The following is a 13,116-nucleotide window of genomic DNA, read 5'->3' on the forward strand; positions in this document are numbered from 1 at the left end:
CTGTCCCCCACAGCTCACCACAACAGTTTCCTTATCCTTATTCCCTGATCATTAAAGGAAGAGAAGAATTAGTTTACATTCTAGGAATGAGAAATGACAGGTTGAAATTGGGAACTGCTAATAGTCTAGTTTGGGGGCAGCTACGTGGTACAGTGGATAGAACACTGGGCCTGGAATCAGGAAGACGAGTTCAAATATAGCCTCAGATACTTACTAGCTATGTAACTCTGGACAAGTCACTTAACCCTGTTTGCTTCAGTTTCCTCATCTATAAAATGAGCTGGAAAAGGAAATGTCAAACCACTCCAGTATCTTTGCTAAGAAAACCTCAAATGGGGCCACAAAGTGTAGGACGTGACTGAAAATGACTGAAAAACAACTATATTTCCCACAGCGTGAGCTCCTTGGGAGCAGAGACGATCTTTTGACTTTCTTTGTAACCCCAGCATTTAGCACAGTGCCTGGCACATAGTAGATGATTAACAAATATTTATTGACTGACTATTCTAAACCTTCTCTTCCCTTAAGCTCCCAACCATGTCCATATCCCCCTCTTTTTCAGCAGATGAACTCACCTCCTACTTTACCATGGAAACCAAGTTTATCTTCTGTGAGCTCACCAATATCCTCACCACATTTTAAAATCTCTCTATGTCAGGGTTCTTAATTTTGGAAGGTCAAAATCTCCCTTTGGTAATCTGGTAAAGCCTATGGATCCCTTCTCGGAATAATGTTTTCAAATACATAAAATTTAATATATAGGATTACAAATAAAGCCAATTATATTGAAATTAAAATGCCACTTTTTCACATGTAAGTTCATGGATCCCTTGAAATATGTCATCAGACCCCTTGGGAGTCCATGAACCTCAGGTTGAGAATCCTTGCTCTGTGTCCTCTTCTATCTTCTCCTTTGTTCTAGTCTCAGAGGATGAAGTGGCACTTCTTCTTTCCAAGGCCATTCCCTCTACTTGAGCTCTCAATTCCATCCCCTCCTGGCTCCTTCATTAGCCAGCTCCACAGATCATTCTATTTCTCTCTTTCATCTTTAATCTAGTGTCCAATCTACTGGCTTTTTCCTTGCTGCCTATAAATACGATCTCTCCTGGTTATCCTTCTTTCTTTCCCAATGTCTCAGTCTCCTCTGTCTGTTGTCCATCTCCCACACCCTAAGCTTGGGTGTCCCTAAACACTCAGTCCTGGGCCCTCTTCTCTTCTTAATACTCTTTACCTTGGTAAGTCCAATGATCACCTTGGTGAGTCCAATGATCACCAAAATCTGTACATTTCAGCCCTGACCTCTCTCCTCTAAACTATAGTCCCACATCTTCAACTGCTTATTGGTCATCTTCACCAAGAAATACAATCAGTATCTCAAGCACAAAACGTGGAAAACAGGACTCATTGTCTTCCCCCACTAACCCTCTTTCAAACTTCCCTATTTACTCAAAATAGCCAGCATTTATATAGTGCTTTAAAGCTTGCAAAACACTTCATAAATATTATCTAATTTTATTATCACAATAACCCTAGGAGGTAGATACTATTATTAATCTTCATTTTACATATGCAGAAACTGAAGCAGACAAAAGTTAAATTACTTACACAGGGTTACATTATTAGTACTACCATCTTCCCAGTGACTCAGGTTCATAACTTCAGTCATCCTAGACTCAGACATCTCCCTTACCCCCCCCATCTCTAATCAGCTACCAAGTCACGTCAGTTCTAAACACCATATCTTACATCCATCCTATTCTCTCCACTCACACCAGCCACCACTCTGGTTCAGGCCCTCATCACTTTCCTCAACTGCCAATAGCCTCTTAATTGATCTCCACGCCACCAGCCTCTCCCTTTATCAATCCATCCTTCACATAGCAGTCAAAATAATTTTCCTAATTTTCCTAATTTTGACTGCTATATGAAGGATGAATTGATAAAGGGAGAGGCTGGTGTGTGGAGATCAATTAAGAAGCTATTGGCAGTACAGGGTTCATTAAAAGCAATGTCCAATTTCCCAAATACAATCCAGTCCATTCTTCTTCTCCTATTCAATTCTGGATCTAGTATCTGTCCAAGATATGTGCAATTATGGACATCCATATGTACATCATAAGAACGAAAGACGTTCTTCATTCACTTTTTTCAATTCAAATAACAGACACATATTAAACACCTATTATCTGTAAGGCACTGTCAACACTTACCTTTCTCACAAGTTCATGTCTTTGGTTTCAACCTATAGGATATCATGTAACAACAGCAACAACAAAAGCACCTATCAACCTTTCTGTATGTTATTAAACTCCATCAGGAAGAGATAGAAATGGATAAACAAATGATGAATGAATAAAACAAAGGCATTAATTAAGCGCTTACTGTGTGCTAAGTTCTAGGGATATAAAAACAAAACTGAAGGTAGTCTCTGCCCTCAAGGAGTTTACATTCTAATGGGGGAGACAAAATATATAGAGTATTAATGACTGTGCTGGGGTACTTGGGTTTGGAAGCTTGCCAGATTGGTGAGTAGAATCATAGGAGAATAGACCATGTCTATCTTTTCTAGCAATAGTAGCATTATTGGTTTGATTATGGTTCCCTAAACAGAAAAGCAGGGCAGGGAGAGAAAGGTAAGGGTACACATGGTAACAAGGCAACTGGCAAGAAGATGAGAGTGGATTAAAGTAAAGCATGGGTAGTGTGGTGATTAAAAAAGTTCAAGGGACATTATTTCCGGGTAATTTAATCATTTTATTTATAAGGCCAGCATATTTATTAATAAAGGGATGGTCATTTGGTCATCTGTCTTAGACCAAAGGTAATAATGATCTTAAGTTTATATACCCTTTGAAGAGCAGGTGTGCCCCAGGGTTGGAATCAACCCTGATTGGTAAACAATTAGTTAATCATTAGTTATTAATAATCGTTTCTTTCATTAGGGGATGCCTGAAATCATGGTGCTCACCAATTAGACTAGCAGGGGCCCCACAGGGAGAATTTCAGAGATGGAAAGATTAAGTTTTCAGGGCTTGTTTCCAACTAGGCAGAAACAATAACAGAATATATAAATTTGGGAGTATAGTTACTGATATATAAATAGGAAATATATGAATGTAACTACAAAACACTCCTTACAAAAATAAAGACAGACTCAAGTATTGGAGAGATATTCGTTGCTCATGATTAGGCCATGCTAATATAATTAAAATGATAATAATAATAATAATAGTTAAATTAATTTACATGTTCAGTGCCATACCAATCAAACTACAAAAGCACCACTTCAGAAAACTAGAAAAGCAAAGAGGGCCCAGAATAGAACCTTGCAGGACACCCAAAGTTAGTGGGTATGACATGAGTGGAAAAAGCAGCAAGGGAGACCAAGAAGTAGTGGTCAGACAGATAGGAGATAAACCAGGGGAAAGGGTGTCACAAAAACCTAGTGAGGAAAGAGCACCTAGGAAGAAAAGGTGATCAACAGTGTCAAATACTGTAAAGAAGTCAAGAAAGATGAGTATGGAGAAAACTCTATTAGATTTAGCAGTTAATAGATCCTTGGAAACTTTGGAAAGAGCAGTTTTAGTTGAATGATGATGTAGAAAGTCAGACTACGAAGAGTTTAGGAGTAAAAGGAAGAAAAGTTGGGGCACCTAGTATAGACAGCTTTCTCAAAAGCAGAGTGTTCTCTGGCTTAGACCCTAGGAGTCTGAATGGCTTGAGTTTCCCCAAGTAACAAGTGATACATAATGGCCCTACCAGCTTCTCATCAGAAGGGATATGCAGACCTCCCTCCTTGGTTGAGCTAAGACCTGCTCTCTCTCCTAGATGAAAAGCTCATTTACTCATGTGTGTTCTTTGGTATATTCTAATCTAAATAACTTTACCAATTGTTGCTTGCTGCTTTTGTCGATAAAGAGGTTTATTAGCTCTTCAGATGGTCTTTTGCATAACCAGTATTTGGTGGAAAGGAACCAAGCTGGCAAGTCTAAGCCCTTGAAAGCATGGTTTTCATTCTGAACCCAGACTCATACTCCCTAAAGATATTTGAGGGATGGCAGATAGATATAATTCTAGCCTGACACCTGAGACTGAAGGGAAGATTGTCCTGCCTCAGTGGTCCTAGACCTTGACTCTCTCCTACCCTAACTAGGCTGCTGGGGGTGCCAGCATTGTCTTCCTCCTACTCTCCACAAAAGTGGACAAGATCATAGATCATATCTATCCATGCTACCCATGAGTCTTGTCTATATATATTTAGACAATCCCATATATATATGTAACATATATAAGAATGAGTCATCATCACAGTCAATGGATATAAACAAACAGTTCTCAAAAGAAGAAATGCAAGCCATCAGCAAATATGAAAAATGCTCCAAATTGTTAATAATAAGAGAAGTGTAAATTTAAATAACTGTGAGTTTCTACTTCCAACCCATCAAATTGACAAAGATGACAAAAATGGAAAATCACAATTATTGGTAGGGATGTGGGAGGACAGGCACACCAATGTTGGTAGAGCCACAAATTGGTCTAGCCAATCTGGAAAGCAATTCCAAACTGTACCCAAAAAAGTCACTCAACTGGGTATATACTAGTGATGGTACCACTAGGCATAGATATTCCCCCAAAGAGATCAGTCCCCTCACAATTGTGTAAAATACAGCATGGACCTCTTCTGTATATTCTTGGTTTAATGTAACTTCTCTTCCCATCATTGTTTTCTATAGTGCTATTTCTACTTTCTTGTGCAGAATATCAGAGATTAGTATTGAAGTCAAAATGTAGTGACTCCATTGTTATTGATACAGAGAAAGATTTTTGCAATACTCTTGACAGATCCTTTCCATTTTTCTTCTATTTGTTGCCCTTCCTGTTTCATCCTTAAATACTCTTAAAATGATCTGGGTTAATTTCTTTTTCTGTAAACTTCCTTCCCCCGCTACCTAGCCTTAATAGAGTATTCAAAATTCAATTTATCTCCTATAGGGAAGTAAACATCAAGATTTCAAGCTAAGGTACTGATTAAGCCAAAAACATCCTTTACAAAAGGAATAATAGATAGACTTGTCATTACTTATTGATTAAACCTAAAGCAGCCCGTGTAAATGGCTATGTTACTATAGGATCTAGAAAGAAACTGTATAGCAACAAACTTAATAGGCATAGCCTCCATTTCTTCCTATGTATTCTGAACAAGATGAGCATCTAATAACTGTTCATCATAATCATAAGCTTCCAAGTTCCAGAGAAACATATTTATTCAAGATCAATATACAGAACTAAGCAAAATTTACTAAGCACTCATTACTTATTTACACAGCACATATGCTGAGTCACTCTATGAAAGAAAATGGTAAAATGAATATAATTAGTCAACAAACATTTACTAAATGTCTTCAGAAAAATCACTAAACGTTTATATGCATGCCCTTTGACCCAGAAATTCCACTTCTAAGGATGTACCCTAAAGAGGTCAAATACGGAAGGAAATGAACCATATGTACAAAAATATTTTAGCATTTTTTGTTGTAGTTAATAATTGGAAACTAATTGGGTGCCCATTAACTGGTGAATAGCTGAACAAACTGTGGCATGTGGATATAATAGAATATTACTGTACCCTAAGAATAACAAATATGACAAATTCAGGTGAACTTGAGAAGCCACATATGAGCTGGTGCAGAGTGAAGTGAGCAGAAGCAGAAACACAATTTACACAATAATGTTACACAATATATTTGTTACAATAATATTATACAATATATTACAAGGTAATATAAGACAACTTTGAAAGACTAATCGATGCAGTGACAAATCATGACTTCAGAAGCAGGCCATCCTCTTTTCAGGAGAGAAGTGATGGACCAGAGGTTAAGAATGACATATACATTTCCACATATGGCCCATGTGTTGATTTGTTTTGTTTGATTATATTTATTGGCTACAAGGGACAACATCTATTGGAGATGGAAAGGCCATGTGTGAAGGTGAGTGAGTAGTAGAAAGAAGGAAAGAAAAGAGAGACAGACAAATAATGAAAAAGAAATTTCATAAGAATAAAATAAAATAAGTGTCCACACTATACCCAGTATTTTGCTAGATGTTAAATACACCTCTACATGGGCAGATTTAATAATATGACAAGTTCAAAGCACCTTAAGAGGTCACATGAACTTTTTGCTTCTCAGAAGTGCTATATTTAAACCATAATCATCCACCTTATTCATGAAACCCCTCCTCCAAAGAAGAATCTCTCTCTCTCTCTCTCTCTCTCTCTCTCTCTCTCTCTCTCTCTCTCATAATTGTGTACTCTTGAGCATGAGAAGCATTCCAATCTGGCAGGAATTAGACTAAGTAGTGAAATTTGTCTGTCTTTCCCTTTTAAAAAAAAAAAACAAATATATCAGCTCCAGATAGAAAACACTAATAATGAAAACAAGAGATTCTAACACCAAATCTAATTATTGTGACCTCAGCAGATGTTGAAAATAGAAAAATTACATTATAGGAAACACCAAAATCAAGTTTTGATGGGATACTGATGATGAATATGGTAATATTTCATATAAAATTATTATTGGTCTGGTGATTTTTTAAAAGGAAAATTATTATTTGGTGAAAAGTCACCATTACAGGAGAGTCAGTGCCAAGACGGAGCTGAGGGCACATCCCAACTAAAATCCCCTTCAAATCTGTGCCCCCAAGACCAGAATAAAAAAAGCAAGTGCTGAGCTCCCTCTGGGTGAGTTTCAGGGTTCCTAAAAGCAAGAAGCAGGGCCTTAGTCTCCCAACAGTCATGTGGGCTGACACAACTCATTAGCAACCTCTGCCTCTTAGCAGAGGCCAGGGCAGCTAAGGTCAAGAAGCTAACAGGCAGCAAGACAAGTGAAACAGGACTAAGTGAGAAGGTGGATGACCTGGGAAAGTGGAACCTGGCCTTCAACCTCTGTCATGCCACCGCCCAGGAGTGGAGGTAGTAGGGAACATCTTACTCTCCCCTTTGTCAGTAGCTTCATCCCTGGGACTGATCTTAGAGGGGAGAGGCAGCCACAGCTTCACAGGCCAAGGCAGTGCTGAGCAAAGACAAGACGCATGAGAAAAAAAGTATAAACCAATCTGGCCAAGCTGCTTGCAGCCCTCAGCATCCCCTGGCCAACAATGTAACATGGAAACTGGGTAGCTGCCTCTATGGACCCAGCCGTCAGTTTTATTGACGACTTGGTCCAGAGCAGCAGGGAACACAGCAATCATGAACACTTTAGAATCATCTTCTGGGATAAGTAAAGCACCCTGTAGTCCATTAATGAGTGGGCCCTCCCAGACCACCTGAACCAAGCTTCCCAAGGTCACCAAAGAAGACTGATGGCACCCTCACCCATCAACACCATGTTATTCAAGCCTCACTGGAATGTAACATTCCACCATGAGGTGATCCACAACCATGGCTTCATAATAACTTACTCCTACCCAGATGGTATCCCCTTGATGCAACTCATAGGGTCTTTCCAACTACTATAATGATGAGACCCCAAAACTCCAGATTGTTGAGATGCTTCCAGCCCATAAGCTCTCAATCTCCATCATTATTGTATTCCCACTATGTGGAGCTCCTGGAGAGACTTAAAAAGCTCCTGACCAAAAACCAGCTGAAGACCTGAGTGGGAAATCCACAGAAGAGGGCTGTGGCCATTTGCCTGCCTAAAGACATTATGAAGGTTATCTGCGACCTCCAGAAACATCTGGCTGGCCTGGGCCTAATCAAGGCTATTGATAAGAGTGAAGAGGACTCATCTCTGATGTCAGCCAAGAAAGACCTCTACTTGTAGAGTGTGTTCCATGTCACAGTCTTTGAATGGGATACAGAGGGCAGGCCCTTTGACTAGGAGATTGAGGGACATGAGAAGCTGTGGAACCTCAAGCTCTTCGATGCTAACCATTCTCTCATCTTCTTGGTCAATGATGCCCAGAGGGGCTCCCTACTCTTCATTAACCACTTGGTCCAATCCATTGGCACAAAGAGGTTAAGTGACACAGCTAGTAAGTGTCTGAGTCAGGATTTTAACTCACGTCTTCCTGATTCCAAATCCCATGCCCTATCCACTACATCACCTAGATGGTGAAAGGTGATTACATCCTGAATTATGGCTGTGATCATATGAATAGGAATAAGGGCATGCATTTAACTATGAACAAATTACCACCTCAGCTACTCAACTACTTCTTATCATTATTGTTGTTCTGTTATTATTATTATTATCATCAATAATGATTCATATGTACGTGGTGCTTTTAAGGTGTACAAGGCACATTTCTTACAGCAACCCTGTGAGGTAGGTACCACATGTATTATCCTCATTTTATATTTATTACATGAGTAAACTGGCCTGTACTGGGCATTCCTTTGAGCATGTGAAGACATTCTTTGCCAGGTGATCAAAAACTAAGCATTTTTTTCCTAGAAGGATGAATATGTATAAAGTGAAGAATGGACATTTGATCACGAACTTTTGTTTTGTTTTGTTTTTGCTAGGCAATGGGGTTAAGTGACTTGCCCAGGGTCACACAGCTAGCAAGTGTCAAGTGTCTGAGGCTGGATTTGGACTCAGGTCCTCCTGACTCCAGGACCAGTGCGCTATCCACTGTGCCAACTAGCTGTCCTGATCATGAACTCTTAAAAATTTATTTAGTCAATGAGCTTAAGACATTTTTATAGCTATTCAAGATGTTTTGCAATGAGATACTGGAAACAATTGTGTATGTCGTCCTTATGGACTTGTCATTCATAATTAACATTTCTATATTTATAACTTTGTTTTTTATAGCAGAGTAGAAATGTTCATAGATTTCAGACTCATGATTCCATATTTAAAGTTTGTGTTTCTGTCTCTCTCACCTGTGGCCCAGGGAACACCCTCCCACAAGAAGCTGCCGCTATAGACTCACACAGGTCCAAATTTATTTGGGGGGTGAGAGGGGACTGACCCCAAATGAAGAGGAAGGACCTGTCAGGCTTCTCTCTCACCAGCTCTACCCCAAGGGTATACCTGGAACCAATTGTTAAATTTTCAGTATGAACATTTACCTCAGAAATTGGCAAACTCTATTCTATTAAGTGAACTTAATTCACTGTTTTGTTGTCTGGATGTAAGAAATCGATGAAGGAAATGTTAGTAATGCAAATGAAACTTAAAAGTGTATCCTGCATACATTTTTTTCAGAGATCTAGTTAGTAAACATTTACCAGCATATTACTGCTTTTCCTCCACCCCAGAGTAGCATTCCAAGGATCTCTCACAAAATTTAGGCGGGGTTCGTGTCCACGGTATTCCCAAAATGTGAATGTCTGGGTCTTTCTGGAAAGGTTACTCAATACCTAATGTGGATATTAGATATAGAACAGTTGTTTATTTCCTTCACCATTGAAAATATTTAAGATGGAAAAGGCTTGTAGGTAAGCAATCAATCACAAGCCCAGAAAATTAACAAAAATCTTAAGTGCTCATTATATACCCCCACACACACACAAAATAAAGGTAAAGACCCTTTGTGGGATGTTTAGACAGATACTCCACATTCATCTTAGACCTGTACTGTCATTCAGTATAGGTAATAAGGTTCAGAATTCATAAGGTCCATACATCCTGGCCATCCATGGCTTTCTTTCCACAGCTCAGGAATTCTTGTCTTACCAAGTCATCTAGGCAAGCACATTTTCCTGAAGCTCTGTGCTTGTAAACACCACTGGAGAAGTGTGAAGAAATCTACTTTCCTCCCACCTTTTGCCCGAAGTCCAAGGGAGAGGACCTGGAAGAAAAGAGTCCAAAAGAAGAAAAATGAGCAGAAACATTTCTACAGCTTTGTGGCCCAACTAGAGTCCATCCTCCTCATTTACTAGAGGCTATCCTCCTGATTCTCAGTGACCAGTCATCAACAACCCTCCCTCTCCCACCCCAGCCACAATCCCAGGTACCAATTAGAAGGAGCTATGTCATCCCAGAAAAGCATATGTGCCTAGTACTGAGCCAGAGCACACGATCAGATCCATAAAAGGTGTCCCAGTTCAAGATCAGGTGTTTCCTTGATCACTGCTGTTAGATCTCTGTGTACCCAGGAATGTGAAATATGTTATTCCATTTTTCCTCACTGTCTCACCATGCTTATACCTAATTCTGACCATCTATCTCTCAGTTTTATGTATAGCAGGTATTTATTAAGCACCTACTACATGCCAAGCACTGTGCTAAGCACTGGGAACACGACAAAAGTTAAAACAGTCTGGATTGAAGTGTATAATGAGGGGATTCGTGTTCTACCAAAACTTCCCTCTCCAAAGTCATCAATGTTCTAATTGCCAAATAGAACAGCCTGTTCTCCATACTCATCCTTCTCCTCTCTTTGCAACCTTTGACACTGTCAATCACTCTTTTTGATACTCTTTTCTCTAGGTGTTTGTGACGAAACTCTCTCCTGATTCTCCTACCTGTCCAACTGCTCTTTCTCTGTCCCCTTTGCTGGTCCTTCATGCAGGTCATGTGCACTAATTATACATGTCCCCCAAGGCTCTGTCCTGGTCTCTCTTCCCTTCTCTTTCATACTGCTTTACTTGACAATCTCATCAGCTCCCATGGATTCAATATATAGAGAGGATTCAATACGTATAGAGGATATCACCTCTATACAAATGATTCTCAGTGCTACTTATCCAGCCCTAATCTCTCTTTTGACCTCCAGTCTTGCATCTTCAACTACCTTTTAGACATCTCCATTTAGATGTCTCAAGGACAGACTCAACATGTCCAAAACTGAATTCATTATCTTTTCTCCTCCCTGCAAACTCTACCCTCTTCCTAACTTCATTATTAATGTTAAGGGTACCATCATCTTCTTAGTCTCCCAGGCTTGTGACATAGTCATCATCCTGGCCTCCTCAGTCTCACCCCCCACATCCAATCTCTTGCCAAGTCCTGTCATATCTACCTTCATAATATATCTTATATTTGCTCCCCTTCTCTCCTTTGATACTGCAAATGCCCAAATGTAGGCCCCCATCATCTCATGCCTGGATGATCCCAATAGTTTGCTCATTGGTCTCCCTATCTCAAGACACTCCTGACACCAGTCCATCTTCACTTGGCTATCATACTGATCTTTCTAAAATACAAAATCTAACCATGTCACTCCCTTATTCAGCAAACTCCTGTGGCTTTTTATTACCTCCAAGATCAAATAAAAAATCCTGTTTGGCATTTAAAGCCCTCCATCACCTGACTCCTTCCTACCTTTACATCCCCTCCTCCACATCTTCACTTTGTATTCGGGGATCCACTGACACTGGCCTTCTTTATGTTCCCCTAACACAACCCTCCATTTCCTACCTCCATGCATTTTCACTGGCTGTGCCTAATGCCTGGAATTCTCTTCCTCATCATCTTTGCCTCCTAGCTTAACCCTCACCACCTCTGAGCTTCATCAGTTTCCTTCAAGTCTAAACTAAAGTCCTACATTCTACAAGGAGCCATTTCTAGTCCTCCTTAAGCTTAGTGCCTTCCCAGTTTATCCTGTATATATCTTGTTTGTACATGATTTTAATTTTTTTTCCAAAAAGATATTTTAAGTTTAATACAAATTTCATACCCAAAAAATGTGAAAAAATACTTCCACACATTAAAAGCAAATATGCTTCTGCTGAGCTATTTTTGACAACTGCAATTCACAACTGTTCCATTTTTGCTTTCTTTTTTTTTCAGTTTAGGACATACTGGACATCCAGTTTGAAATACCCATTAGGCAGCTAATGATGTGTAGAAGTAGTAATAACAATGAAACAGGGCCTAGACCTATGGTTTTCTTGGTATTGTACAGGAAACTCCAGATGAGGAGATTCACTTTACCAATATAGGTCTTCATCTTCTCTGTAATTTATAGTCTCTGAGAATTTCTACTCTGAGCACTGAGAGGTTAAATGAATTGCCCAAAGCCACACAGCCAGTATACGTCAGAGGCAAAACTAAATCCAGGTCTTCCTAACTCTGAAGTCAAATAACACCAATAAGTAACTGTCGTTAGTATAGCCCTTTATGCTTTTCAAAGCACCTTAAATTATTTCATTTGATCTTCACAACAACCATTGAAAGTAGGCAGGGATCATTATCTCCATTTTTGATGAAGAAACTGAGATTCTAAGAAAGCAAAGGACGTCCCCAAGGGTACATGATGGCTGGTAAAACAAGGGTACAACACAGGTCTCTCTTAATTTCTTGGCTAGCATTCTACCCTTCAGTCTAGACTGCTTTCATAATAGAATCATCATTAACTGTCAAGGAAACAATGTGCTATTTTACCCTCGTCTTTCCAAACTGAAATCCATAGAGTTAGCAATGTGTGTGGTTTTTTAAATTTTTTATTTACTTTATTCTGAACTTAAGAAATAAACATTTCCATAACATAGTGGAATGGAAAAAAAAGATAAATGTACATGAAATTGCAAATCTCTTACGTAAAACTTGCTATTCCTTTTCAATACATAATAAAATTATAGTGTAACTTTCTTTTCTTTTTCCTTTTTTTCTTCCCTCTCCCCACTCCCCATCCTAGAATGCATGTGGTTTTTATTCCATGACTGGGTTCTTCTTTCTCGGCTCTGTCAAAAATCAAAACCAGTTTTAACCTGTTTGTTTTTTTTCTAGTATCTTTTATGTTCAGAATCCTTCCCCCACTCCCTTCCCTGGGCCAAGCACTTTACAAATTAATGAGTTAAAATATAAGCAGTACAGTGGCTACATATGCAAACCTACTGCCATTAAACACTCAGTAGTCATTGGCAACCTTCAATGTTATAGGCATCTTCACTGAGAGGGAAAACACCGACCAGAGCATCTGGCTCATTCTCAACTCTTTCATCAAAAGCAATAAACTATTTTATTTATGGGTAGAGGGGCTGAACCCTTCCAAACTAAAATGCCTTCTTTCTACAGCCTCACACACAGACTTGAAAGTTCTAAGACAAGCTACTCTTTCCAATGTTACCAATGATCCTGTTAAATCTGATGACCTTTTTCAGGACCTCTTCTTCTGCAGCATTTGAAAATATGACTACCCACCCTGTTCCTA

General features: G+C 39.3%; 1 pseudogene; it reads left to right on the plus strand.

Annotated features, from left to right (window-relative positions):
• The window catches only part of LOC114035208, a 41,433-nt pseudogene extending 33,307 nt beyond the window's left edge, over positions 1-8,126 (plus strand).
• The last annotated feature ends 4,990 nt before the right edge of the window (positions 8,127-13,116 follow it).

Source organism: Vombatus ursinus, unplaced genomic scaffold (assembly GCF_900497805.2).
Source record: "Vombatus ursinus unplaced genomic scaffold, bare-nosed wombat genome assembly UNPS02009173.1, whole genome shotgun sequence".
Classification (NCBI taxonomy): Eukaryota; Metazoa; Chordata; class Mammalia; order Diprotodontia; family Vombatidae; genus Vombatus; species Vombatus ursinus.